The sequence below is a fragment of the Corvus moneduloides genome, chromosome 5 (assembly GCF_009650955.1).
Source record: "Corvus moneduloides isolate bCorMon1 chromosome 5, bCorMon1.pri, whole genome shotgun sequence".
NCBI lineage: Eukaryota > Metazoa > Chordata > Aves > Passeriformes > Corvidae > Corvus > Corvus moneduloides.
This window is the reverse complement of record NC_045480.1, coordinates 55,573,515-55,599,287: the sequence shown is the minus strand read 5'-3', so window position 1 is coordinate 55,599,287 and position 25,773 is coordinate 55,573,515. Positions and strand designations below refer to the sequence as shown.

Here is a 25,773-nt window from a genome sequence, read left to right as displayed (position 1 = left end):
TGAAGAAAGATGGTACTTAAGCTCAGGGAAAGATGAGCAGGGATTGCACAAGAAAGAGCAGTTCTATAAACACCACAGCTGAGGGAAGAGCTGCTTCATCATGGAAGATCTCCATCAGAGGAGATCTGTAATAAAATAGGGCTCAAAAACTGTCTTTTGGTCACTCTCCATCACATTTTAGTCTTTTTTTCAGGGTAAACTTTGCAAATGGGACAAGGTCAATAAAAGCTGGTTGGGAAGGTGGGGCTGGTGTTTGCAACCCTGCCTTGGTAGATAAGAGCAGTAGTTGCTTGAAAAGGAGGGTGATATCATCTGGTTTTGCTACCTAGAAAGACCACTGCTGCACGAGCTGCAAAGAGATCCAGCTGCCTGGCCCTGCAAAATGCCATGTGCTCAGAAATCTGTGCACAGTGCAACTCGTTCATAGTAGTAGCAGACAAGAACAAATAGGTATGCTTTGCCTGGAGTGAGAGATGTTCATACAGAGTTTTTTGAACGTGCTCTGTCATTTCTGTGACTTTTTGTGTTTAATTTCGAATAACAGCCTAAATGCAAGGCTGGGGTTACAGAAGTTTTCTAAATTTTTTCTACATTTTCTCTTCCTTTGTTTCTTTCTGCATATGTCTTAGCTGTTCCACTGCCTCCTAACCACCTTCTACTTCTTTTTCTGTGAATCCCGTTGCTGCTCACTTTGTATTTTTTCTCCCCTCCCTTCCTCCCCATTACTTTGTTATTCCAGATAAGACTCATTTATCTGTTTTCAGCCTTCTCACTCCATTTAACTCTTGCCTGAGACTGTTCCTTTCCTTCCCCCACCCTGCTCTGTATTTTGTCATCTTTGTCTCTGCTGATTCTGCCAGAATTCAAGCACCATGACTCAGGTGGACGGGAGATGTCCCTGGGCACTGAAGAGACCCTTCATTCAATGGCGACTAAAGACAAGCTTGAGCATCTATATTCTGGTTAAAACAGTGTTGCATCTTTCCCCATCATGGCCTGACTTTCCTGCAGCCCTGAGGGGGGTGGAGAATTGGGTGTCACTAGGATTAGTTGTCTCAAACTGGGAACAGCAGAGCTGAACTCTTTTGGAGCGCATTGCTACCCAGCGTCATCTGACAAAAACCATGTGTGTTTGCAGTAGGCTGAACCCAGGAATGCTAATGGTGCTCCCATCCACCAGAGGCAGTGGAAATGAGCACTTGCTCTCAGCTATTTCAGCTTGCTATTATTTTGGACCACTGCCTGTGAAAGAAGTTCAAGCCAAATTGAACACAAATCACCTAGAGCTGTGTGTGAAAGGCCTTGGATAAATTAGCAGTAGAGCCTCTAGCCTCACACAGCTTAAGTGAGCCATCATTGCATATCTGCCCCTAAATGCTCCTCCTACCTCCATGTTGCTGCACATTTGAGAGCACACAGCCTTGGCAAGGCTGGCTTGCCACCCTACACGCAAACACTGCCTGTATGGATTGCCATCCTCTGTGGCACTTGGTAAGCAGGCAGAGAAACTGCTGAAAACTAACAGGATTTGCAACAGTGGGGAATGATGTTTGTTCTGTCTCCAGCAGCACACAGGTAGCGATGGGGAGTCCCTTCTGCATCGTCCTCCCTGTGAGCTTTCTCCTTCACACCCAAGGAAGGCTAATTCTGCTGGTTACTCATCAGCAGTTGCAGCAGGGCTCTGAAATTCCAGGCATCAGCCATAAGGACTCCATTTCAACCCACTTCTGGAGGGGGAGCTTGGAGGGGCACAGTAAAAAGTGATGCAGGAGCTTGCACGGGAAATGTTAGAGGACTACTTGGCTTCCATTCCAGACCCTGGAGCTGTGTGGCTTTGTATGTCTGTCAGTAATCAGGAGTGGAAAAGAGACTCTTCTCTCTAATTGTCCCTCTAATTTTCTTTAATTGAGGAAATGGCTCTTTTTGTGGACATGTCTCTCCATTGGGCAGGTTAATGCTATGAAGGGCTGCTTTGGGCATCTTGTGCAGTGCTTGAATGAATGGGAGGAAAAGTGCCTCTGGCTGCATGGCATTTATTCATTGCCTCCTCCTTGAGAGGGAGGTTAGTGTATCACAGCATGATTAAGGGTGAGAGAATCTTACCCTAAATTAGAGAAAGATTGGGAAGAAATTAAAATTTACTTCCTCAGGCCACATATATTTTTTTTTTTCTCACTGCTGTCTTTCCTCCATCACAGAGCTCTAGCATTGTTGGCACGTACAATCTAATGGGTACGCCAGGGCTAGCAGCGTGATGGATTTCAGTGTCACAGAGAGAGTACTGAGTGAAGCACATAGGGAAAAAAAAAAGACAAAAGGAAAGATCCTTGGATTTCATTGCACAAATAAATGTCAGAATGAAACAGGTCTGACATGACTTCAGCTCCCTGTAACCCAAAGTCAATCACACTGAAATGCTCATATAAGCAAGAAATACTGTATTGCTCTGGTGCAGGTGAAATATTGGGTCTAGAACAAACCTTTTTGACCACTTAAATGCTGCTTAAAACTTGAGAATAAACTTAGCAGCCCTTCAGTAGAAGCTGGAACTCTTCACCCAACCTTTTAGCAAGGGTAATTAGTACTGCAGTTTGTCAAGCCTTGGTTGGAGGGGTGATGCTGAGCTGTAGGACCCCAACTAAAGCTTTCCTCATCCCCTTTAAGTGCTGTGCATTGAACACAAGAGGTGTGTGTCTTACACTGCGCCATCACCCATCTTCAGCCTAATTTTTTGTGCAACGCAGGTCCATATTTCCCTGGAGAGCCCAGGTGTCTTACAGCTAGGACCTCAGAGAAAAAGAGCAGAACATCTCTCAAAGGAAAGGCAAATGTGACTTGGCACCTCTGTGTGTTGCTGGCTGAAATGGAGGTAAGGGCATGGTTGTAGAATTTAGCAATGTGTTGCAAACTCAGGTCATAAACATGTCCACCTCCAGATGGGCTGTTTGCACTGCTGCTGTGTGACAGCAGCTCAGGTCAGCCCTTCTCAGTAAAGATTTAGCCTGCACTTACTTGACTCAGGATACCAGCTATTGCTGTTTAATGGCATCTACTGGGAATCCAGGAAGTAGAGAAAGGCTGGGTTTGCTTTGGTTCATCCTTTTTCCTCACCACTTTCCTCCACAGGCAGGCTCTCATATCATTTGGAGCAAAACACTGGCTCTTCACGGTAAATGAAAAAAAGCAACATTTAGAAGTATGAAAAGTCTTTCTTTGCTGAATAAGTACCCTCTAAGACCCACCAAAAGTATTTTTGAGATTTTAATCACAAAATCAGAGAATATTTGAGTTGAAAGGGACCCACTAGGGTAATCAAATTCCAACTCCTAGCCCTGCACAGGACAACCCAGGAATCACACCATGTACCTGAGACCATTGTCCAAAGGCTTCTTGAACTCTGTCAGGCTTGGTGCTGTGAGCACTTCCCTGTGGACTGTTCCAGTGTTCAGCCACCCTCTGGGTGAAGAACCTTTTCCTAATATCAAACCTAAACCTCCCCAGACACAGCTTCAGGCCATTCCCTCGGGTCCTGTCACTGGCCATCACAGAGAAGAGATGAGTGTCTGCCCCTCCTCTTCCCCTCACAAGGAAGTTGTAACTGCAGTGAGGTCTCCCCTCAATCTCCTCTTCTCCAGGCTGAACAAACCACTGACCTCAGCCAATCCTTGTCACCCTCAGACCTTTCATCATCTTTTTTCCCCTCCTTTGGATACTGTCTGATAGCTCAATATCTTTCTTGCACTGTAGCACCCAGACCTGCCCCCAGCACTGGAGGTGAGGCTGCCTCAGTGCAGAGCAGAGCGGGACAGTCCTCTCCCTTGCCCGGCTGGCGATGCTGTGCCTGGTGCCCCCCAGGACATATCAAGGTTGGAAGAGACCTTTAAGATCAAGTCCAACTGTGCCCCCAGCACTGCCACTGTAGCCCTTAAACCACTGAACCACATCACTCTGTGCCAGATCCAGACACCTCTTAAACACCTCCCTGCAAGGCCTCTCTGCCTTTTAGTTATAATATTGCTTGTTACAGCACAATCTCTTGTGCTTGTAGAGTCTTTCCACAAGCTGCAAAAAGCACAAAGCAGCAAAATATTCACTAAGTATCCTGGCAAAGGGTACACTTGTGATCAGGTCTAGATAGCAAAGATATTTTCTTCCTTCATTTGTTCCTCCATTTCTGCAGGCACTACAAGGTGGCTTAGCACATCCACTGTTGTCTGGAAATAGTCTAATCTTTATTTGCCAAAATGATAGCTTAAAACCAGAAACCAGCCTAAGAGGCCTCATATCGGTTGAACAAATAATCCTGACCATTTCCATGTCTCCTGCAAGGTTTTTCTTATTTAAAATAATAATAATAATAATAATAATAATAATAATAATAATAAAGCTGAAAGCAAGCACTGAATCTTTGTGTAACCCAGTGAGGGCACAGACAATAAAACTGCTTTGTATGCGTCCCTCTCTTACCCTTATCTTTCTTCAAGGTATCAAAAAAAAGAGGAAAGCAATAAAACCAAATACTTTATAGACCGTATAATGTAACACAACATCATGGTGCTGTTTCTCTCACTGAAGCCAGGCTGCAATGTAAGGTGAGGGCTGGGTCCTGTACATAGCTTTTGAGCAGCTACTTGAGAATTTGGTTTAGTTAATGTGGTACAGATGTCTGGACTTATGTGCATGGTAATGCCCTTGGGAGTTGTTTCATATAGAATACTACAGTATAAAATCAGGTCATTAACCATTTGGGATGGAAATCCCAGCTCTTAAGTGTCATTAGTTCAAAACCTTAATGTAGAACAAAACGGTATGAATAACATGGTTTGGTTTGCTTGTTTTTTCCTTTTGGTTTACAGGACAAAAACAGGAAACAAGGTAATCAAAACCTCTGGTGGTTGTTATTGAAAGAAAAGACAACCCCAGGGTGTTGAAAGAACTTTATTTGACCTAAATAACTGATTTTTTTTAGTTTTAAACATATAATTTATCTCAAAATTGAAAATCCTTGACTCCTCAAATATGCCTTAAAAAAATGGGCACTTGCAGAACTCACTCTTATCTTCTTACCCCTGACTCTAGTTTCAGTCAACATCACCATGAATTTGCCATGCTGACTGTATGGGACACCTGAGAGGGCCTGGCATTTTTAGGAAAAGTATGGCATATCACAGAAGGCATCCTTTCAAAACAGCTTGTGATCACCTAGTTATACTTTTGAAGTAATTATCCTCTCAGTTTCTTTGACTGTACACTTATTCTTCTTCTTGTTTCCTTTGGAAGATAAATATCTATTAATAACATGTACACACTATATGGGGACAGAGCAATGGCTTCCTGTGAGGTCTTGAAATCCTTCATAAAGTGCCCTCAAGCTGTCTGCTGTGTTATTCTTTGCTATCTGTGACATCATTACTGCTTAATTCCTGGATGCCTTAAACGTGGCACTCTGGGACATGAGAGGTGAGAGGATATTTCATGCTATTCTGGAAGCTGTTTTGGTGTAAAAAGAAATGGGCCAGATTTACCCATTTCCACTATTTCATGATCCTGTATATAGGAAAAGAGGTTGTTGACAGCACAGCTCAAGAGAAAAATATGTTCCTCAGGAGTGCATCCCTTCAACATTGGGCAAGAGTAGTATTGAGGACATTTCCATGGGCTTGTTAACAAATTACCTTCAGGGGAGAAACATGTTATGCCTGTGCTTCTGTTTCTTATCAGTGGAGAAAGTTTAAGGCTTGTTTGCATTTTCTTTTTTTTTAATATAAATTTGGACAGAAAATACTCTGGCACAAACATCAAGCTGGAAGGAATTTTTAGGGTGGTCCTTATGTTTCTTCTATTTCCTGCAAAATTTTTAGCAGAGATGACAGCTGCTTCTGTGGCAAAAAGCACAAAGTTAGGACACGACAATGCTTAATTTGCAGTTGATCTTAATTGACTCCTTCATTTCTGATAATGAAAGTCAGTGAGTTTTCCCACATCTTTTGTTTCATTTGGTGATTCTCAGTGCTCTGGGATGAAGGTTTCCAACCAGTTATCCTCTAGAAATAGAGAGGTTCAATTTGTCACCCAGATGCAACTCTAGCAGTACCTTCTTTGCATTTTCTTGGTGACAAGTTAGCATCTTTACCTGTGGAAAAAACCTGAAAATTTTCCAGAATGGTGGTGCAGAAAGGAATCAAGCTTGCAGTTATTACTTAAGGGCAAATGTAAGTACAGAAACCTCTGTTTCACTGATGGCAAATGAAAGGTAAGTATTGTGAGTGATGGGTTTGTTTAAGGACTGAAATGAAGCTTTGCTCTGACTCTCCAACGTGCCTTAATTTCCAGGCAGGGAAAACCTTGGCCCACCCTGAGAGGTGCACCAAGAGCAACTTAGGAGACTGCAAGGAAAGCCAGCCTCAAAAGTGTGGTTTTGTCACTCCTAGGTCCATTCCACAAAGAGGAACGGTAATCAGAAGGTGCTGCTGGTGCTTGAGGGGATGGATTTTTTGTGAGCATCTTATTACTGCCTTTGTTGGGTCCAGGGCTGATCTGTAGCTGTTATAGCCTTACAAAATTCTTCCAGCATTGCCTGACCAGTCTGAGTGGCTTTTAAAGGAGATGTGGTAGAGCAATAGTGTCTTTGTTTGGCATGTGTCTGTGGAACAGCTTGCATCCACAACCAAATCATTTCATTTACTTGCTTTCAGTCCATGTTCTCATCTCTTTAAAATGGGCACTATAATGCTGTCTCATTATGCACAGGCTTTATGGGAGAGGTTCAGTAATCATTATGAAAAGGTCAGATGCTTCTGTGAAGGGCACCTATAAATGAGTCTATAAATAAATAGTCTGGAAGCCTTTAGGAGAGGCTAACAACTTATTTATCTTTTATCCTGCTGGTTGCAGGGGATGTATAAATGCAAGAGCATACTGCTAATTAGTTTAATGCTGGAATTTTGGTTAGGGGGCACTGAGACACTGCTGGGTGTAGCAGTTGGCTTGATATGACACCTGACCAGCACTTGGCTCATACCAATGCACAGTGTGGCTCCACGAGATCTGTGCTGAGCCTCGCTGGGGACTGTGTTTCTTAATCGGGAAAGGATTGTGTTTATTGTGATAAACACTGCTAAATATATCATCAGCAACTCTGTGGCACCGCTTTTTTGCACTTGGCTTGGAGGAGAAAAGCAACTCTTAGTAATGCTTTTTATTGACTAGTCGGAGTGCTGCTGGTTGTTTGGTTAGCATTCAGAAGTGTCAGCTCTGGACTTGAAGCTGGTTTCATTGCACACTCCGGTGGTGTTTAAGGCAGGTAGTAAAAAACACCTCATTTCCTTTTGAGGTCATTATATTTTTATGGAAGAGGACCCTCCTGATCTGTCTGTATACCAATGGGATGGATACTTTTGTTTGCCACCTGCCTGTGCAACATGTTTTGGCTGCAAGAGAAAGATCTGGGGTAGAGCACAAAAAAATTCTGTGGGGTGCCAAGAGATGGGGGAAGACCTGGGGTGACCGAGAGGATGCCTCTTTGAAAGGCTTCTCCCTTGGGAAGCTTGTTTAATTGCTTCAGTATTGCCTAGCTTTTTGTCACATGAGGTTCAGCACTTCCAGTTGCAGAGAGGCCAACAGTCTCAGTGTGGAGGTTCTCAGAGCCTCTGGCATGAGGCACAATCCTTAACATGCAGCTCCTTAGGAGATCCATCCAACTCCTTGATCTTTGGCTGCAGACTGAAGCACAGAAAAACCACTTGAACTTGACTGTAGGATATAGAGTGTCCCCTTCCTTTTCTCTCTAAGGTGACTGGACTTACAAAGAGTATTCAGTCCCAAAGCATTCTCGTTCTTCTGAATCCAGTCTGCTCCAGGTTTCAAATCTGCTTAGTCCTCTGACTGTTCCCTGTGTCGCATAGTTTAATGCCAGGTAAAGGGAGAAAAAGTCAGTTATTCATTGTCCTACCCTCATCTGTCTTCTGAAAGAATTGAGCCAGGCTGCATGTTTATTTCAAATCTGGTTTAAATATCCAAGTTAAAAGACTGGCCTTTTTCTTTGACAGCCTGATCCCACCTGGGTTTGCTTTCATCAGCAATCTGAATGGAATAGGACTCAAACACACTCAGTGGCTTCATGACAGACAGTCTCATTTCTACCTGCTGGGCTTGCACAGGATGGTACTGGGTGTTGCACTCTTTGCAGATGGGATTTTAATGATTGCAACCTTTCTTCTGTTGCAGCCCTTCCTTTCAGAGAGGTGGGAAGCACATGCATGTGTCGAAGAAGAGAAAGAACAGAGACTACTTGAAAAGGAAAATGCCCTGATGCACTAAGAAAAAGCAGACTTTGTTCCTCAGTGCAAGATGACCCATCTCAGGAAGGCAGATTAGGTAAGTAGCTCAATCATCAGACCACTGTCTCGTTTGAGTATCTCAGCATACAAAATGTTCTCCTACTTTGGCATTTGTGCTAGTTTGATTGGGCTGGAGAGAACTGCAGGGCAGCCCCTTTCTCTGATGGCACATTGAGACACTTCAGCCCAAGAAACAGGAGAATGCCCACTACAAAAACATAGAGGAGCTACTGCAAAAGATGCAGCTGAAGAGCCCCTGCATTCAGGAGGGTTCCCAGCTGGTGCTAGAGGAAAGAATTAAGCAGTATGTTAGCACATTACAGATTAGTCTGGCATCTGTCTGGCCCTCCTGAGCACCCAGGACAAGCTTACGGTTGGGGTTCAATTTCCACTTAGGGGCAGTGCCTGAATTGAGCCACCCATATGTATTAATTGAGCCACGTGGGAGTTGTTCCATTGGCACATCCAGCAGAGCAGTATTATTCAGTGTCAGATACAGCAATATCTGCTGGACTCCTCCCTTTGCTAGAAAAACATAGGGCTGAAAAGAGCCTAAGCTTGGGCCCTAGCAAGCTCTGCAGTGTCCACTGTGTGTTGCCTTTCAGTGAGATAAAGGACTACATCTTCCGAATCATTTGGTCATTTGACCTCTTTCTTTTTCCTTGAATGTCTTCCCTCCTCCACCAATCCCCCTTCCCCCCACACAAATCCTTTTCTCACAAGAGACTTCTCCATTTTACTTGATGCCAGCCTTATGTGAATTGTTGAGCCATGTATGAGGTGGGACAAGCTGAAGAGGAGCACAGATGGAGACTTTCCAGATACATACATCACCAGGATCCTCAGAACCTTACAGCAATTCTCTCCTCTCTCACAGGAAAAAAGCTGTTTCTCCTGCAGCTTATTCTTAGACCAGAACAAGAAGATAACTTTTCTTTGCAACTTTAGCCATCAGTGAGGAGTGTTGGATCTTCACTGGAGGGAAACAACACATTTTTGCAAGCAAAGAAAAAAAGTGCTCTGATGACCACTGGAATTGACTTCCCTTTCAAGCAGAACAAAACTTTTTTGTCAACCTGAGGCTGCTTTACTTTGGGAATCTCTAGCAACAGTGTTTATAGTCTTTCCAGATGAAATATTTTAAGTTCTTCAGGCTCTGTTTCAGGCATTAGTATGTGTAAATGAGAGTTTTCCAGACCAAACTTCACACCACGTAAAAGTATATGGAGCCAGGGGTAGACAGGACATAGCATTAGCTAGACTTTCATTTACAGTGTGTTATAGTTGTAAGGATCATTCATTCAAGCCCAGATTTTTGCTATTTTCATTACTGCCCAGGTGCTCTCCTGGAAAATTTTCACCTAAGACTTTCACCTAAAGAGCTACTGAGTTAAAATATATGTATCTCATTTTTCCCCCTAGTAAGCTAGTGAAATAAGAGCAGTTTCCTCAACATCTTTCCTGTGTGAAGTTGTTTTTCCTGCAATACCAGCAAGACACTTAATCACTTTACATTTGTTTCCCCTTTTTGAAACAGGCATTAAAGGGTTGGCTTGCTAGGCAGATTTTTAACAAGGATAAATTCAGCTGTACACATGAAGATGGCAGATATTGAATAAGGAAATGCTATCCCACATCAGTATCTCACTGTCCAAGCCGTGGCCTGGCTATGGGAGTTGCCAAGTAGCTCACATCAACCAAAGTATTCTTAAGTAAATGATAATATTTTTTTGTCTCAAGCTGGATGATGATCAATTTGGTGCTGGCTGACATTTATATTTGCAGTCCTTTCAATTTTTCAGAAGGGGAATTTTTTTTGCGTTTGCTAATGGAGGAGAAGTGGGGATATTTGTTCTACGAATGCCTGCTCTAGACAGAATATTTCATGTCTATTTATATTTCTTCTTTCTACAGTGGGCACAAACATTGTTGTCTCATTATTCATAGAGTTCAGAGGAATAAATAAGCAATAGTGATGAACAGGCCAGATTTCTTATTTAGAGGTTCAAGATCAACAAGGCAATGAATAAATAGGACAAACAGATTTAGCCAAGGCTTACAGTGTATTAACTTCATCTCATTTCTCGTTAGTTTGGTATCGAGCTTGTCTTATAGTCTGCTGCAGTCGTACTGTATATAAAAGTCTGCTCTCAGGAGCAAGTTGGTAGCTTCTGGGATTTATAAATATTGATGGCTGAATGTGGCTCCTGCATGTGTCATGACATTTCACACTGGAAAAGAAGAAAGTTGCAGCAGCTGTGAAGCATCCCAAGATCCCTTGCCATCAGCCTTTTTTCCTCTACTGTTCAGCCTTTCTTTTCCACCCTCCTGAGAACAGAGACGTCTTTCTTTTTACATGGGTCTGAACCTGCTTGGGAAATAAACATCTGCACACGTAAAGGCTAATAGCTAACTGTTAATTTTAGGCTTCTCTTGTTAAAAGTCCCACCTCTTACATGCACCTTTGTGCTGTGCCCTCAGGCATGGTCAGAGGTTATGCTCTTCCGTGTCTTGGATGGAAGTGTCAGAGCTGTAATGGCTCTGTTCTGTGAATTAGTTCCTCGAATTCTTTCTCAGTCCTGGAAATAAACAATAGGCAGGTCTTGTTTCCCTAAGAAATGAAGCACGCACCCTTCTGTTTCTGCAAAGATCACCAGGTTTAAGAGAACAAAGCAGAAGATATTTGCATGTATCTTGCATACTCACTGAAATGGGAGTGACACTGTTCTTAAAAGCAGAGGTGTAGAGAGCAATCCAGGCTATTGATTTTTGAACCAATCCCTTTTGTTCCATGGGAGAAAGTAATTCATTCTTACATTACACTATGGTTACATTAGATATTGGAAATTTGTATAGCAAGACAAAAAGGAATTGCTGCCCTAAAACTTATGTAAGTCTGCATCTTCTCTGGAAAAATCCCTGGGTAGCTGCAGAATTGGTGACATCTCATCAGCTCCGAGCAGGAATTGTCCCAAAAGAGGGTTCCTGAGTGCTTTGTCATGCAAGTTTGCGGTTTGGACAAGAGCAGCTGAACACTGGTCACCGTCTGACAGCTGCCTGTGCTGCAGCTTCCTCCTGTAATGAGCAAGTCAGAGTGCTTTGTATTTTTGTGTTTATATGTGTCTCTGTCTCAACAGCTCTTGTAACACTGTCTTGCTGTGGAAATTGGCTGTTACAACAAATGCTGTACTAACTGGTGATGAGACGTTCTAGGAAGCAGCTCTGCTTGTAGCTATGATAAATGAACAGAAGGGCTATTTCATAGTGCTTTTTGGGGAGAAAAAAGAAGTCCTGCTTCCCCTCATTGTCTCTATTTTTGAAAAGGGTTATGTTTATTTCTTCTTGGTTTGTTGTTTTGTTGGGTTTTTGTTGTTTTTTTTTTTTTTTTCTGACTGCTAGACCACCAGAGCAGGCCAGTATTTGGGAAATTTTCCCAGAATATGTTGAAACAATCAGCTTGCTGTCTATCAGTGTCCACAGCTGCTGTTCTGGAAAGAGAAAGGGACCTGCTTATTATTCACTGATGGTCTGTTGAATGCTTAGAGGCAAGGACTCCCAATTTTCCTGTCACCTAATTCCTTCATGTATTCTTCTGAGGAGAAAAGCAATCCTGTTCGGGAGATACAAAGGGGATATAATGGGGTAGAGTTGGGATATTTCTTTTCTTAAGGTAATTCCACCCTATTTTAAGACATATGGGTGAATGGGGAAGAGATTTCTTGCCCAATTACTGCTCAGCAGTGTGGGGTGCACAAGCTTAATATCTGTGACTGGCTGACAAAGTACTGGTCTGCTTTTGCCTCCTCCTATAAAAAATACAGTCTGGGTTCAGAGACAGAGTGGCATTTGTTGCCCCCTCTTGTCACACATCTGTGTGCATGTATGCTTGTGTCTGTCCCCACTTAATTACAATTAAACCCAGTGCCTGGATGCAGCCCAGAAGTCTCACGTGTGCTTCTGTGAATTTTATGAAAATGAGTGTCCAGATGGAAAACAACTGCCCTGCTGAGGAAAGGCCTTCCAAATTCATGCTGTGTTACACTTTGGGGAAGCCACACAGTGGAGCTTCTTGGGTCATAGGATACATTAGCTCTGTTGAACTCAAAAACCTACCTGTTGGGAGTGTTTGGTTTTCAGACTGCCAACAAACCCCTAAAATCAATTGGTTGTGCAGCTCTACTTGCAGTACATATTTTCCTGCTGTTCACAGGTAGAAGCTATTTTCTGTTATCCCTAATTATTTTTACATTCAGCTTTTCCTGCTGGCTGAGGCCAGCACCGCTTTTTGTGCAGGAATTAGATCCCAGGTACTTTCTGAGTTTTTCAAATCTGCTGTAAACTGCTCTGAATACCTGCAAGGGTATTTGTTTGTGTCTAGCAAGCTTGATGGGGAAGGAGGAAGGCTGACAACTGCTTAGTCTCCCTCAAAAACTTTGGCATTACACTCTGGGGTAAGTAAAAGTCCACTTCTTCTTCCTATGGCCCGAGCTTCATATTTCTTAGATTCAAATCGATCTTCACAGTTCAGCTCAGAAAGCAGGAAAATGTTATTGTTTGGTTACACTGACTTAGTACATTGTGTTTATACCTATTGATGTACGCACATGTACTGCAATCTGTTTGAAGATTGATCCAGGACTTTACATTTCTTAAAATTAAGCATTTTCCTTTGCTGTAGAGATCTTCTGTGTTGTGTGGGGTGTGGCTGTTTCACAATGGGGAAATGAGGCAAGGCTGGGGGCTAATTTTCCAGCAGTTATCATGGCACTAAAGTTTGGATAACCCAAGCAAAATATACTATGCTGCAGCTGTGTCTTTTGAAGACAATTGTCCTGCTAAGGAAAATGGCATCGAGAAGAATGTTTCCAGTTAATTTGATATGTTTTTCCCAAAAACTCACCCATTAGTTTCTTTGTTTGCCAGGCTGAAGGGGATCCTCCCCATCACCTCTCACTCTCCTCCTGCCACTTGCTCTACTTGTTCCTCATCTGCCTAACTCCTTTTTTGCCTGTCCTCAGCTTCGCGTCCCTAATTCCATCTCTCCGCAAGTGGTTTCCCAGGAAGGAGATGGCATATTTTGAGGCTCGTGCTAAGCTGCCCAGCGGCTGCCCAGTTGCTTGGCAGGGCACAAGGCACAGGGAATTGCTGAACTCTTCTACTCAGCCCCAATTTTCACAGTTTGCTCCAATTCATCTGAGTGATTTCTACCTTCCGTTCCAACTCAGTTGAAACCAGGTGAGCAACTCAAATGCTGTTAAGAGGAACCTTTCAGAAAGGCACACTGCAACCAAGCAAACACACACACTTAGAAAACCAGAGCCAGAAACATGCTGCTCCACCTAAAAAAGTAAGAACATAATGGGATGTTCTCACCCCAGCAGAGTGTTTCAGGGTGATGTGTGAGAGCAAAATTGGGAACTCTGCCTCTATCTCCACCCTGTCCAGTAGCTATCCTAGAAGCAGATAATTTGGTAATTTCATTCTTACAAGTTCAGCTCCCCTAAATGACCTTTAAAATTTATTTGCTTCATTTACTTGGGTTTTAAGAGATTATACTTAAGTAATGCTTTGCCGCATTTAATGTTTTGTTGTATTTTAATTTAGTCGGTAATGATGGTCTATATTAAATAATAGTAGCAACATCTAAAATTATTAATCAAAAAAAAAGATGACAGATAATGCATGTTAAGTTCTCTCTGTATTTTGAATCATTTATCTCCCAGGTAACATAAGAAGAATGTTAAATACTACTGGAACACATTCCTCGGCTGATGTAAATCGGCAAATGTACAGCAGCTGAATTTCTGGCCCATTATGTTTTTCTATGAAAGATGTCTTTGCCTTCTGAGTATTAATTATCCATGATTCTTTTACTTTTCTTGTTTTCTGCCTTTGCAGGTGCTTCTAATTCTTTCAATTTCTTCCAGAAATGGGAAAATTTATCTATATTAGGAAATGTGTTCTTCCTTTCTTCAGTAAGCTGCATTTTCATTTTTGGCATCCATATTTAAATCCTAATGCACATAAAGATATGAATGATGTGGATTTTACTGCTGACAGTTTTAAATCCTACCATGCATCAGCTGCATAGACAGCTTAACCCCTTCTTGTTCTGGCAGAAAACCATGTATTATTTTGCAAAAGATGACCATGTCACACAATGCACAGATGTCTCTCTCAACAAACTGCCCCCATCTTCAAGTCCCAAAATTAAATCAGGTAATAAATGATGCAGCAAGGCTGGGTGCTGGAGGGGGGATGAAGCAAAGGCTCAGAGTCCCTTACCCCACAGCCTGCTGGCACTAGCAGATGCACCAAAAGCTCCCACCCAAAGGGATTCAGTTGAAGAGGTTCCTTTCCCCTTCCCTGATTCCCCCTTCAAAAAAGCTCAGGGTGAAGCCCACAATTTCCAAGCTCTGGAATAACTCCCCGTGTCCTCCTGCTGTGTGTGAGGGGCATTTCAAGCATGAGTGGGTTGTATGCCAGGGCAAGGAGTATCCCATGCTTCTCCAGAGGAATTCTTCACTGGTGACCTGCATCCAGCAGGCATGATTGGAGCCACAGCCATGGCAGAAACCCCCTCCCCACAAGCCTGTGTGTGCGGTTTGCCACCTCTCAGTGTTTCCCTCAGGAGCTGCAGCCTGGATAGAACAGGGGAGAGGGTTAATCCTTCTGCTTCTACAAGAGTTTAATTGGAAGGGAATTGTCTTTAACTTAATTTCCTCTCTTGTCTCCGCTCAAGCCTAGTGGATCAAAAGAAATGCAAATTGAAAGATAATATTTTGGATGTGCCTGATTTTAAAGTTCAACATGAATAATCTTTCATGCCTCTGACTTAATGTCTGTATCATTTTTGTCACAGAAGTCTTGAAACAATTAGTATCTCCTTGTTAAAATAAATTTAAATAAAAAGAATTTACTTTTCATCAAGAGAGGAAACCTGAGTAATGCTCTCACGGTATTAAAACACAGCTACTAATTACCTCATGTTATCAAACCTGACATTATCCTTTACAGTAAAATACCATAAGTTTTATTTTATAATGAGAGTGCGAAGACCCAGTTACTAAAAAGTATCAAGCTACTGTACGTTGGGTGCCACTGTACTGCAGAGTTTATTCACAAAGAAATTCAATTGGCTGATTGTTAGATTACTGTTTAATGCAATTTAATATAAACCCCTTCTTTTCCTTTTTCTTTCCTTCTCCTTTCTTTCATTGTTGTTTTGAATTATAGCACTAAGAAAGTATTTTTCAAGTGCTTAACTTAAGTTTGCTTTCCAACACCTCTTTATTTGTGAAGAAATGAATTCAAAGGTTCTGTTTTCTTTTTAGTGCTTGTGAAAATGAAGGATAGTTGTGCCTGCACTACAAGAAGGGTGATTTAGGTAAATGTCTCTGAGGCAGCTTGAGTCGATTTAGCTTAGACTTGCCCTGAAATTCTCTATTACTTTGCTGCAAACCTTCCCAAGAGAAAAGATTTACTCTTGCTGAGCTCTATTGGAGTAGAAGGTAGTTTTGTTGGTGCCCTACATTATGGCTGACAAAAAGGGTAGAGAAAAATGCTACATTGAACCACATCAATGGGGGGGAGAAAAGATTTACTCACCTTTTCTCCACATGTTCATCTTGGGGTGATGGATGTCAGTTGTCATCTCTAAAATTCACATCAGACTTACCCAAGAAATCTCTAAGTATTTTGTATTGATGGTTTTCCAAGAATTCTTCATTTTCAAAACACACACAAGATATTTTTCCATAACTACTTGACTGCAAATACTAGAACCCCACATTTTGGCTGACACATTGGTAGAATAATGCCCAGGCCTACATTCAGCCCTAGCTTGGGAAGGCCTAAATAAAAATTTATAGATGGAAAAAAAGAAAACCAAAAACCCCGTCTCCTTCTCTGCCATTCGGACCATACTGTCCTGAGAACGTGCTCCAGGTCTGCACCATGGAACATATGGGAAGGCAAAGTTTGGAGACAAAACAAAGGGAGAAGATGCAAGGGTAAATACTGTTTTTCCATTACCATGGCACTTATTCAAGATTGGGAGAAATAAGTTGTGCCTGCTCTTGGAACAGAGCCACTCGTTTGCTCATGCAGAGACATCTCTCAAGCCAGCTGTGCTGCCTCAGAGTTCCTTGTTATCAACTCTTATGAGCGTGGGGGAAAGCAACAAAATCATGACAATGATAAATGCTGCTTCTTTACACACTCACACGGTGCCAGCGCAGTCTGCAGTCCAAAAGCCCCACTGTGGTCTGGCTCTGAGTAAACAGAGATATTAGCAGTCATGGGAGGCTGAGAGGTTGGAGGTTTGAGCTGACCAGTTGTTACAGAAAAACAACAGATTCCTCCTCTTTTTGTTTTTTACTTGGGCTCCTTTTATTGCTGAATTTTTCACACTCTGGAGAAGAGCACTGCTGTTGTCTGGTGGCTAAAAGCAAAACCCCACAAAGGAGGAAGAGAAAGGAGAGTAAAACAAAGGCGTCTCTTGACCCCAGCTCATTAACAAATGCAGCAAGTGATCCCATAGGCACACCAGGTAGTGCCCCTGGGCTGGCACGGTGCCCATCTGTGCCATCTGCTGAGTATCAAACCTTCCTCTGCTTCCCATCATGTAGAATCTTCTGCAGCCAGGCACTGCTTTCCTGCTGGAATCACTGTGGCACACAGCCAGCCCAGGTTAGCAGTTCGAGGACTTTTGCTACAAAAAAGGGGAAGAGGGGGATGAGGGTGCATTACATCTTTGTATTTTCTCAGTTATAATCTCTGCTATGGTATTTTTGAGTGTAATAGGACATGTCCCTAGCTATTTACAACAGGTCAGGGCAAGTTTCCTGCTTCCCATATGCCATCTCACTGAAATGGCTCTTTTTGTTTGCTGAGTACAACTTTAGATGCAGGTTAGTGAAACAGCCACGTTGGAGTCATTGATGTGATTACTGGGTTGAAGGAGAACAATAAATAAAAATATGTTGTGTATATTATAAGATGTAGGACTCAAAATGACGGGCTGTCATATAAAAGTGGGAAAGAAATAGGAAATTGAGACCCAAAAAAAAGGCAGCAGTAAAAAGCTTGGTATTTTATTCCATGTCAGATGGTTTCTTTTCTATCTAAACTGGAATGTTTCCTAAAACAATATTGTTTAAGGAAACAGCTGGTCCATCAAAATGTTTTCCTTCTGCTGTGTATCATCTGCCCAGCGTTTTGCTCTGATCAGAAAGGTAAAGAGTATGCGAACAGAGGAGGTTGAGGGAAGAAACATTCCATGCCTCTAAACAACAGTGCAGCAGCTCCAAGCAAAGTCATAGAACTATAAGGGAAATTCACTAATAAATTAAGCATTGACATTTTCAGAAGGAGAAAATACATCCCAAATATAATAATTTTCTTTCAGGTTTTACAAAGCCACAGCATCAGTACTTCAAATCAATAAGAATGTTAAGACTAGTGTCCGAGATTCCAGTAAAGCCATCTAATTTCCACAGTGCAAGGAATTTCCAACAAATTTTGTAAAATCCATAAATCTAGAAGTCTTCCATGTGAACAGAATCTTGCTGCTCTAGTCTTAATAATTGGAAATATAAGATGGTACAAAATGTTTTGAAATGTCATGTGACTGTCCCCTTGGATCAGATGTTTTTAAAAAAGCCTGTTAGGGCTGGAAAGTTAGGTTTTAGTTCAACTTCTGCTGGTCTGTGTTAAAGAAGAGTTTGATTTAGAAATCCTTCTGTCTAAAAAAACTCAGCTTTTTTTGGGGCAGTGCCCTATTTCTCCACAGAAGAGTTTAATTTCCAGTCTCATAAGCCTGGGTTCTTCTGAGAACTCTCAGCTCTGGCATTTTACCTTTCGGGGTTTATTTCTGCTTGCAAAGCTGGAAATCTTGGAGACATATCAAAATTAAAAGCAGGATGGGCAAAAGAGGTGTTTTGCCAGGAATAGTGCAAGTTTTACATGATGTTACTTTTAGATTGCTTTTCTTTTAACCTGAATGGGCTCACTATACTTCGTAGCACTTGCAAGAATGGCTCATACATTGATGTGTGATGTTGGGTATGAAGTGTTAGGCAGACACCCTAATAAATACTGTAATATTTAAATAGGATGAACGCTGAGTGACACCTAGTGAGTTATTAACTCTTATTTTGTTCATTTTGCCATCTGTCTTTCTTGCTAAGCTTCTCATAATCTCAAATGCAGATCCTGTAGTTTAGCTGATTTTGTTCTGAAGCAGCTCTGATGGACCAAAACCAAAGTTTTCAAGGCAGACTTGCCAAGTTTGCCAATGTTGATCTGGAAGTCAAATACCCAGGTGTTTTGAAGGGTGAAAATGCTGGAAACTGCATATTTCACTGAGAGTTTTGAGTCCTTTTCAGAACCTACCATGCATATTGCCACCTCTCCCTGAGATCCTTTGAAGAATACAATTCTAAATGTGTATGCTGAGCATTTAAAAATTAGCCTTTGGGTTCTTTTTGGAAACAACTCTGCAGCTCTTTTGAACAGAGTTAAGGTAACTACTGCATCCCCTGAACTCTGCTGATATAGTGCAGACAGGAAAAAAAAAACATCAATGCCTTGCATCAACACTTAATTGCGTTTGACTAAAGCACACATTTGCTGGAAGCATGTACTCCAAAAACCATGCAGATGTAATTTAAAAATGTTGAAATGAATTGGCTAGAGCTTTTTGGTTTTGCTAAAATACAAGCCAATGCTTTTACATTTAAAAAATGTCATTTCTGTTTCAAGAGATTTGTTTGAGACTGTAACCACAGCCAAAGAACGGCTGTACCACACAGGGACAGGAAGGAAACTCTTGTCTTTTCCCCCAAAATTCATGGAAAACCCATAGTTTCTGATCTTGCTACAGCTGATTTACTACAGCTTTAACTTGGTAATCTAAAGTCATATGTCAGAGACTTAACATTGCTTTAGTTTTACCAAAACTCTTTCTCTTACGTACCTTGGCATCAGCTAAAGTTGGGGTCATTCTTTTTTCCAGAGCAGGATGACAGGATCAGAATCCCCCTGACCCTGCCATGGCAGCCACTGCTTGGGCTGGACACTCAGACAGAAGCAGTCCCAGGAAAGGGTTCTCAGAGTAGTTCCTGCAGCTGAAGAAAGAGCCTACACCAACCCCAGGGCTTGCCTGTGGGTCAGCACACTGCTTTTGGAGGAGATTTTTAAGCTGTGTGACTTCAGACTCGAAGGATTACATCATGGTGAAGTAGGGTACTGCAGCTACTGTGGAGCGGCACAGCATTTGGTCTGGGCTAACTGGAAATAGTTCACTTTTTTGTTTTTCCAAGGAAAATGTCTCTTCAGCCTGACTTAAAGCATTCACTTCAGTGTCCACCAAGGGTTTCAGGTTGCTCATTTGGGGATTGCTACTTTAGGTTTTGCCCTTTTTGTGTGCCACCTCCAGACACTTTTTGAACCCACAGGCATGCAGTACTCCAGAATGTCTCATTTTTGCCTGCCTTTCTTAGGCAAAATTGCTCATCAGACAACCAGAATTTTCAGTTTCCATCTGCCCCAAGCTGGGCCTTGGGCTGTAGGAGTAACTGCAGGCTGCTGATCTCCTAAGAAGCACAGGAGTTGGGGCCTAACTGTGTCAACAGTGCCAAGAGTATTTATCTCTTTTTGGTAAGTACATGCAATGTGGACACAGATGTAGCTTTTATGTAGCCCTCCCTTAGGTGAGCATCTAAAGTTCTTCTCCAAATGCTCCCTTGAGCCTATGATTTGGGTGAGTACATTGCATAACAGTTCCAGTCTGTGCTGGAAATGTTCATATAGCAAAATCTACTCAGGGTTTCTACTAGTTGTGCTGGACTTGGTAGGTGGTGGTGTGTGGAGAGTGTACAGCCTGAGCAGAGTTGTGTGGGGGCACTTGGGCTGACCTGTTCCAACTTCAGAGTTGTGTGTGGAATTAAATGCAGCAGGGAGAGCTGCAGGGCTCCTTTTCCTGAATGATAGAAGTCCTTCTCACCAGACACAGGGAAGCTGGAATTGCTGTATGGCCCCCTGTACTGATACAACACCATTTCTAACATTTAAACAACAGTTTAACTTTTCTGGGGAGAAAATATCTCTAAAATTTCTGGGGAAAAAGTGAAGTAAACCTTCAGAAAAATGCAAATGGAAAGCTTGCATTTATGTAAAATGGAAACATGCTGCGAATCATTGGAGAAAACCTATATTTTCTTGCCAATTATAACAATATTAGGTAGCAGTGAAGGTTTCCAAGGCAACCTGGCCACAGGTGCATTCATGTGGAGTCTGTGACTACCTGCTTTGTCAAGCCAATGGATGCATGTCAGAAGGTGGGGGGGGGGGGGGGAGTACAGATAATTTCATCAATCTACACTACAAAAACTATTTAAAAGCAGAGGGTTGGGGGCTTTTTTTTTGTTGTTGTTGTTTTTTTGGTGTATGTCTGATTGTGCTGAGCATTTCACTGCTTTTCTAGAATAGTCAAGACATAGGAATAGGCAAATGTGTGGGAGGCAGACTGAAGACAGCTGGCTGGTGGGGTGCCTGTGGTTAGAGGAGGCCTTCTGGGCAAGTTAGTGTGAAGTCTGCTCATAAATTCTCTGTAGATGTAAACAAATGTACAGCATCTTCCCTGAATAAACTTTCCTCTTCCTTTTACCTGACCTGACACTGGCCTGTATTTCCCAAGGTGCTAAACCAAAGGAGTTCTTCCAACACCTAGGTTTCTTGCCTTCAATTGCAGCACTTGGTACTGTCTTGTCTTTTCCTGCCCCTCATTCCTCTCCAACGCATCTTTATTTGGTGTATTGGAGTTTTTCTGGCCTCTCCAGCTGTCTTGTGAAGCACAGAGAGCAAAACACATGGTGTGGTCCTCCCATATGTTTTCTTCAGGCCATCACTCTTTTTTCCTCTGAAGAGTCATTGCAGTTAAATGTTGTATGAGGACCCTGCTGTCAGTCTCCAGGGAATTCACTGCCTTGTCTTTGACCTTTTAAAAACTTCCGAGAACTGCAGATTAGGTTTGTTTAGAAAAAAAGAAAACATCAGGGCTGCCCAATAGCTGATACAGCTGTCAGGAAAATAAAAAAAAAAACCAGCCCCTTAACCACCCAAGGGAACTGAGAAAGGAACATGGGTCATGTTCATCAGTCTTGACTGCTTTCCAGATTGCCAAGGCAGCTGTGACACAGCCATGATGTAGAGCAGTCCATCCCTCACTTTAGCTGGTCAGGTAAGCTGAGCCTGCATGTCTGAACTGACATCGGAGCAGGGCAGATCACGGGGGGACGCAGGTGTAGCCTGAGATTTGGCTGAGAGTTTCTACTGTTCTTCAGTAGCAATCCCCTCTCCAAATTATTTTTGATCCAGGAAAAGCAGAGAGGATTCCCAATTCTCTTTCTCTAAACCAGAACTGTTGCAGTAGTGAGTTCACTGTAACTTTGCAACTTCCCCTGGGAATTAAATAGTCAGATGAGGTGTTCAATGAGCGATTATTCAGGTACAGAAAAATGCCTGTGTGATCCCTCCTGGCTCTGGCATGAGGGCTCCAACCACACTGAAACTCTGCTAATGTGCACAGCCATGTTCCTTACTCAGCACTGCTTTCAGAGTAGCCACGGCAGCTGCTGTGTGCAGCAAATGTCAGTCACACCCTGAGCACCCAGAAGTAAGCTTGAAGCGAGAAATTAGGATGCTGGTGCTTAAATTATTTCATCTAACCATTGCCTTTTACTGTGGATTACAAAATGTCCTCTGTGCATGCAGATGTGCATGTTCACACACATCTAACTCAGCTCAAGAGCTCACACCTTTGTGCAGTGAAAACCCACCCAGCTAACCAAGCCAGAAAAATGTACCCATCGACCTTCCCAGAGATTTTTCTCTGCCCTGGCTGTCCTGAAATTTTAGGCATAAGCCTGTTTTTTCCTTGCTCATGGGCAAGGCAAGATAAAACTTGGAAAGAGTCAGCCTAGGTTGTGTCCTTTCGGTACCTGAAAGGGGCCTGCAAGAAAGCCAGAGCGGGATGTTCTCCGATGGCATGTAGTGATAAGAAAAGGAAAAATGGCTTTAACCTGACAGAGAGTAGGTTTAGATTGGATATTAGGAAGAAATTTTTTCCTGTGGGGGTGGTGAGGCACTGGAACTGGCGTCTCAGAGAAGCAGTGGGTGCCCCATCCCTGGACGCTTATAGAGGGCATCTCAAGGTGGCAGTAGCTGTTAAACATTGAATAAGTTATTGAATGCTTGGGCCCAAGTGGTACAGGTGCTTCTGACACTTAAGTCTGGTGTTTGAGGCTCTCAACCACCTTAGTGTCCCACATTATTTGGTATTTTGGGTTCCAGAGAAAGGTGCCTCAAGCTCTTGCCTCTGGAGGCAAAATCAAACACAGGATTGAATTGCCTTTCCCTTTTACAATATGGGACACTTGACAGAGCTACAGAAATCCCATTTGAAAAATGATAGCTGTTGATTTTCTGCTTGCTGAGAATTATTAGTATTTTTTCTATCCTGCAAAACCAGCCATTAAATCAGCAAAATGCTTTGGCATTAGAACCATTTGGAATGTAAAAAATACTGCTGCTTCTTGTTGAGCGGCAAATGTTCAGTTGCAAAGTTAAAGGAAAATCTAAAAGTACGAATAATGATTTTACTTCGAAAGACATTTTACAAGTAAACATACTACAATTGTAGCTACAAATCAGATAATTGCTGAACATTTTAAAACCCAGGAGTATAAAATTAAAAACAATAAAATCAAATTTAAGTCCAAACAAATAACAGGGGAGTTCTAAGTAAAAGGTTCGTATTATTGATTTTTTTTTTTATGGACCATTTCTTTATCTCTAAAACCTCAAATATCACATAGTGGTCCCTAATCATCTATGTTATACTTAACATAAAGTGTTAAGTATACTTTAAAGCATATACTTTAACATAAAGTGGTTTACAGTTGGTTTTTCTATTACTGCATAAGAAATGTATCCATGAAACATAAAAAGGTCAAACACTTCAATGAAATAACTTTTAAAAATAATACAGTTTTACAGCCATACATAAATATATGTATTTTATTATGTCAAAGAATATGAAATAATATAGCTCAGTGTTAAACTGCAAGTCTTTCAAGGAGGATACATTAGCTTTAAACTGGGATATATGATCATTGAAATACATTATTTCTCCTTTGGACTTTGCATTTCCAAGTGAAAGGCTTTTCTTCTCCCTACTTCCCATCTTTTTTCCCCACTCATAAGAGTTTATCTATCAAAGTACAAATATGTCTTGTCATCATGTATCTTAGTAATGACTAATTAGAAACTGGGGACTGTGCTGGCCCCCTGCATTGTGTCCAACTCAGTGGCCCAGCTCTGCAATGCCAGAACATCCCTGTTGTTCTGACACACACTTTGAGAGGGTCCTAGCAGCTGGGGCGGGGAGGAAAGCTGAGGTGCAGCCCAGATGGAGGTGACAGAGAGGTTTCAGAAGTATCCCCAGCCGAGATGAGACTTTGACTGAGGGGAGCACACAAAGAGAGAGTGCTTATGTTGATGGATGTGAAATATTCATCAGAGCTCCCTGAGAAGGTAGAAGGAAAGGGAGAAGAGAACAGAAAATATACCTTGTATTTGTATTTGGTCCTCCTGTTTGCCTGTGACAAATTATGGCTTGGTCTGAGCTGATCCTCAGAGAAGTTTCAAATCTCTGGATGGGTTTTGTAACTTCTGGCAAGTCTATAGCAGCCCAGATCTCTCTGCCGAGCTGCCAGCTAGTTCCTTCTGTACAGGCTGCCTGCATGTCCCCCTTGACTGTGGGATCCCAGGAATACAGGTTCCCAAAGCATCCGCTGTTGCACTGTTAACTAATATCTCTAGGCCATACCCAACCTAAATTTTCTGCAATTAATTAAAAGGGTAAGTTTATTTCTAAGGAGCAGCTGTTCACAGAGTTGGGAGGTAGAAGTAAGGTAAAAAGCATTCCCATTCCCTACACATCCTTCCTCGAAGCAATCAATAAGTTTAATTAGAGTGGTTAGGAATGAACTATGAAAGCGGCAAAGTTAGTACCAGATAAATTAGGGAAATATTGGGACAGGAGATATATTTGTGACATTTTTAACAGAAATCTGACGTAGGTAATTGCCAGTGCTACTTGTTATGAAGGGGAGGAGTGCATGCATCAGGGCCTTGCAGCAGTGGAAGAAAAGTCTGTTATAATCCATCCATTTCACACACTGCCCAGAAGTAATTGGAGGGGAGTGTGGTAAAACACCCACGCCACCCTGCTTGAAAATACTGGTGTTCTCTTGCTGATTACCCCCTGAAGTCAATGGCTAACACACAGGTTTGGTATCATGCAGTATGATATAATCCTCCTGTGTGCGAGTCATTGCACTTTGCATGTACACTTCTTCTCCTTCTAGTACAGAAAGAAAGCAGTTCAAAATAAGCCACATCTCTTCATTCCCTCTGGCAGCTGTGCTGGAACATACATCTTAAAAATGCTTAAATATGATTTTTAAGGAGATCATCTCGCAAATGATGAGCACGGTTCTAAGATGTTCAGATTCTACAGTAGTGTAGCGGGTTTGGTTTGTAACCGGGCAGAAACACCAATTTAGTGTAGTGGGTTTGATCCAAAATACTCATTACTGTTTACCTTCTGTGAGATAAGAATTAGGAGAAATGCAAAGCAGGCACCAAACTTGAAAGAATATAAAGAAGTTTATTAACAGACCTAAAAGAAGAAAAAAAAAATTATACCACCTTCAGAACTCTCCTCCTCCCCCCACCTTCCTCCCTTCTCCCACTGACAATGTAAAAAGACAACCCTTAAGATGTTCAGTCTGTTTACCACTTCCATAATAACCTTGTTCAGTTCCTTTAGGAAGAGGAGTCTCTCTTGCCCATGCTATGAACACATTATCACAATGAGACAGCCGCCCACTTCCAAATATTGTTCAGTCCATTTAGGAAGAGGAGTCTCTCTGCTCACATGTGAGTCCCTTCCCCCGACTTGCAGCTTTTCCCACAACTGCTTTCAAGGGTCCACTCTTGAATTACTGGGGTATAAATTTAAGGTTGAGCCGTTCAGAAACAAAAGTTCTCTTCACCCATCTCTGGGAGCATTTCATCTCTAAGAACAGAGGCCCTTCTCCTTCCCCGGGAGCAATCTTCATCTTTAGGATTATCTCTGGGAGCATCTCTAGGAACTGAGGTTTTCTCCTTTTCCATTTGGAGCAAAAGTCCTCATCGCTTCCATCTCTCCCTGTCCAAACTTCTCATGAAATTACAGCTGCGCCAGCATCTGCCTATCTCAGCGCAGGTGCTTTTGTTCACAAGTTGAACGCTCCACCCCCCATGCCTTCATGAAATTACAATGGATACTCTGATATATCATAGCTTCACAACAGAATTTCAGCTT

General features: G+C 42.2%; 1 long non-coding RNA gene across 1 annotated transcript in view; it reads left to right on the top strand.

Moving 5' to 3' along the window:
- LOC116444339 overlaps positions 1–25,773 on the top strand; it is a 399,973-nt gene that overhangs the window by 265,200 nt on the left and 109,000 nt on the right. Inside the window, exon 13 of the long non-coding RNA XR_004240279.1 lies at positions 8,227–8,376. This is a non-coding gene — a long non-coding RNA (uncharacterized LOC116444339). The remainder of the gene's footprint in view (positions 1–8,226; positions 8,377–25,773) is intronic.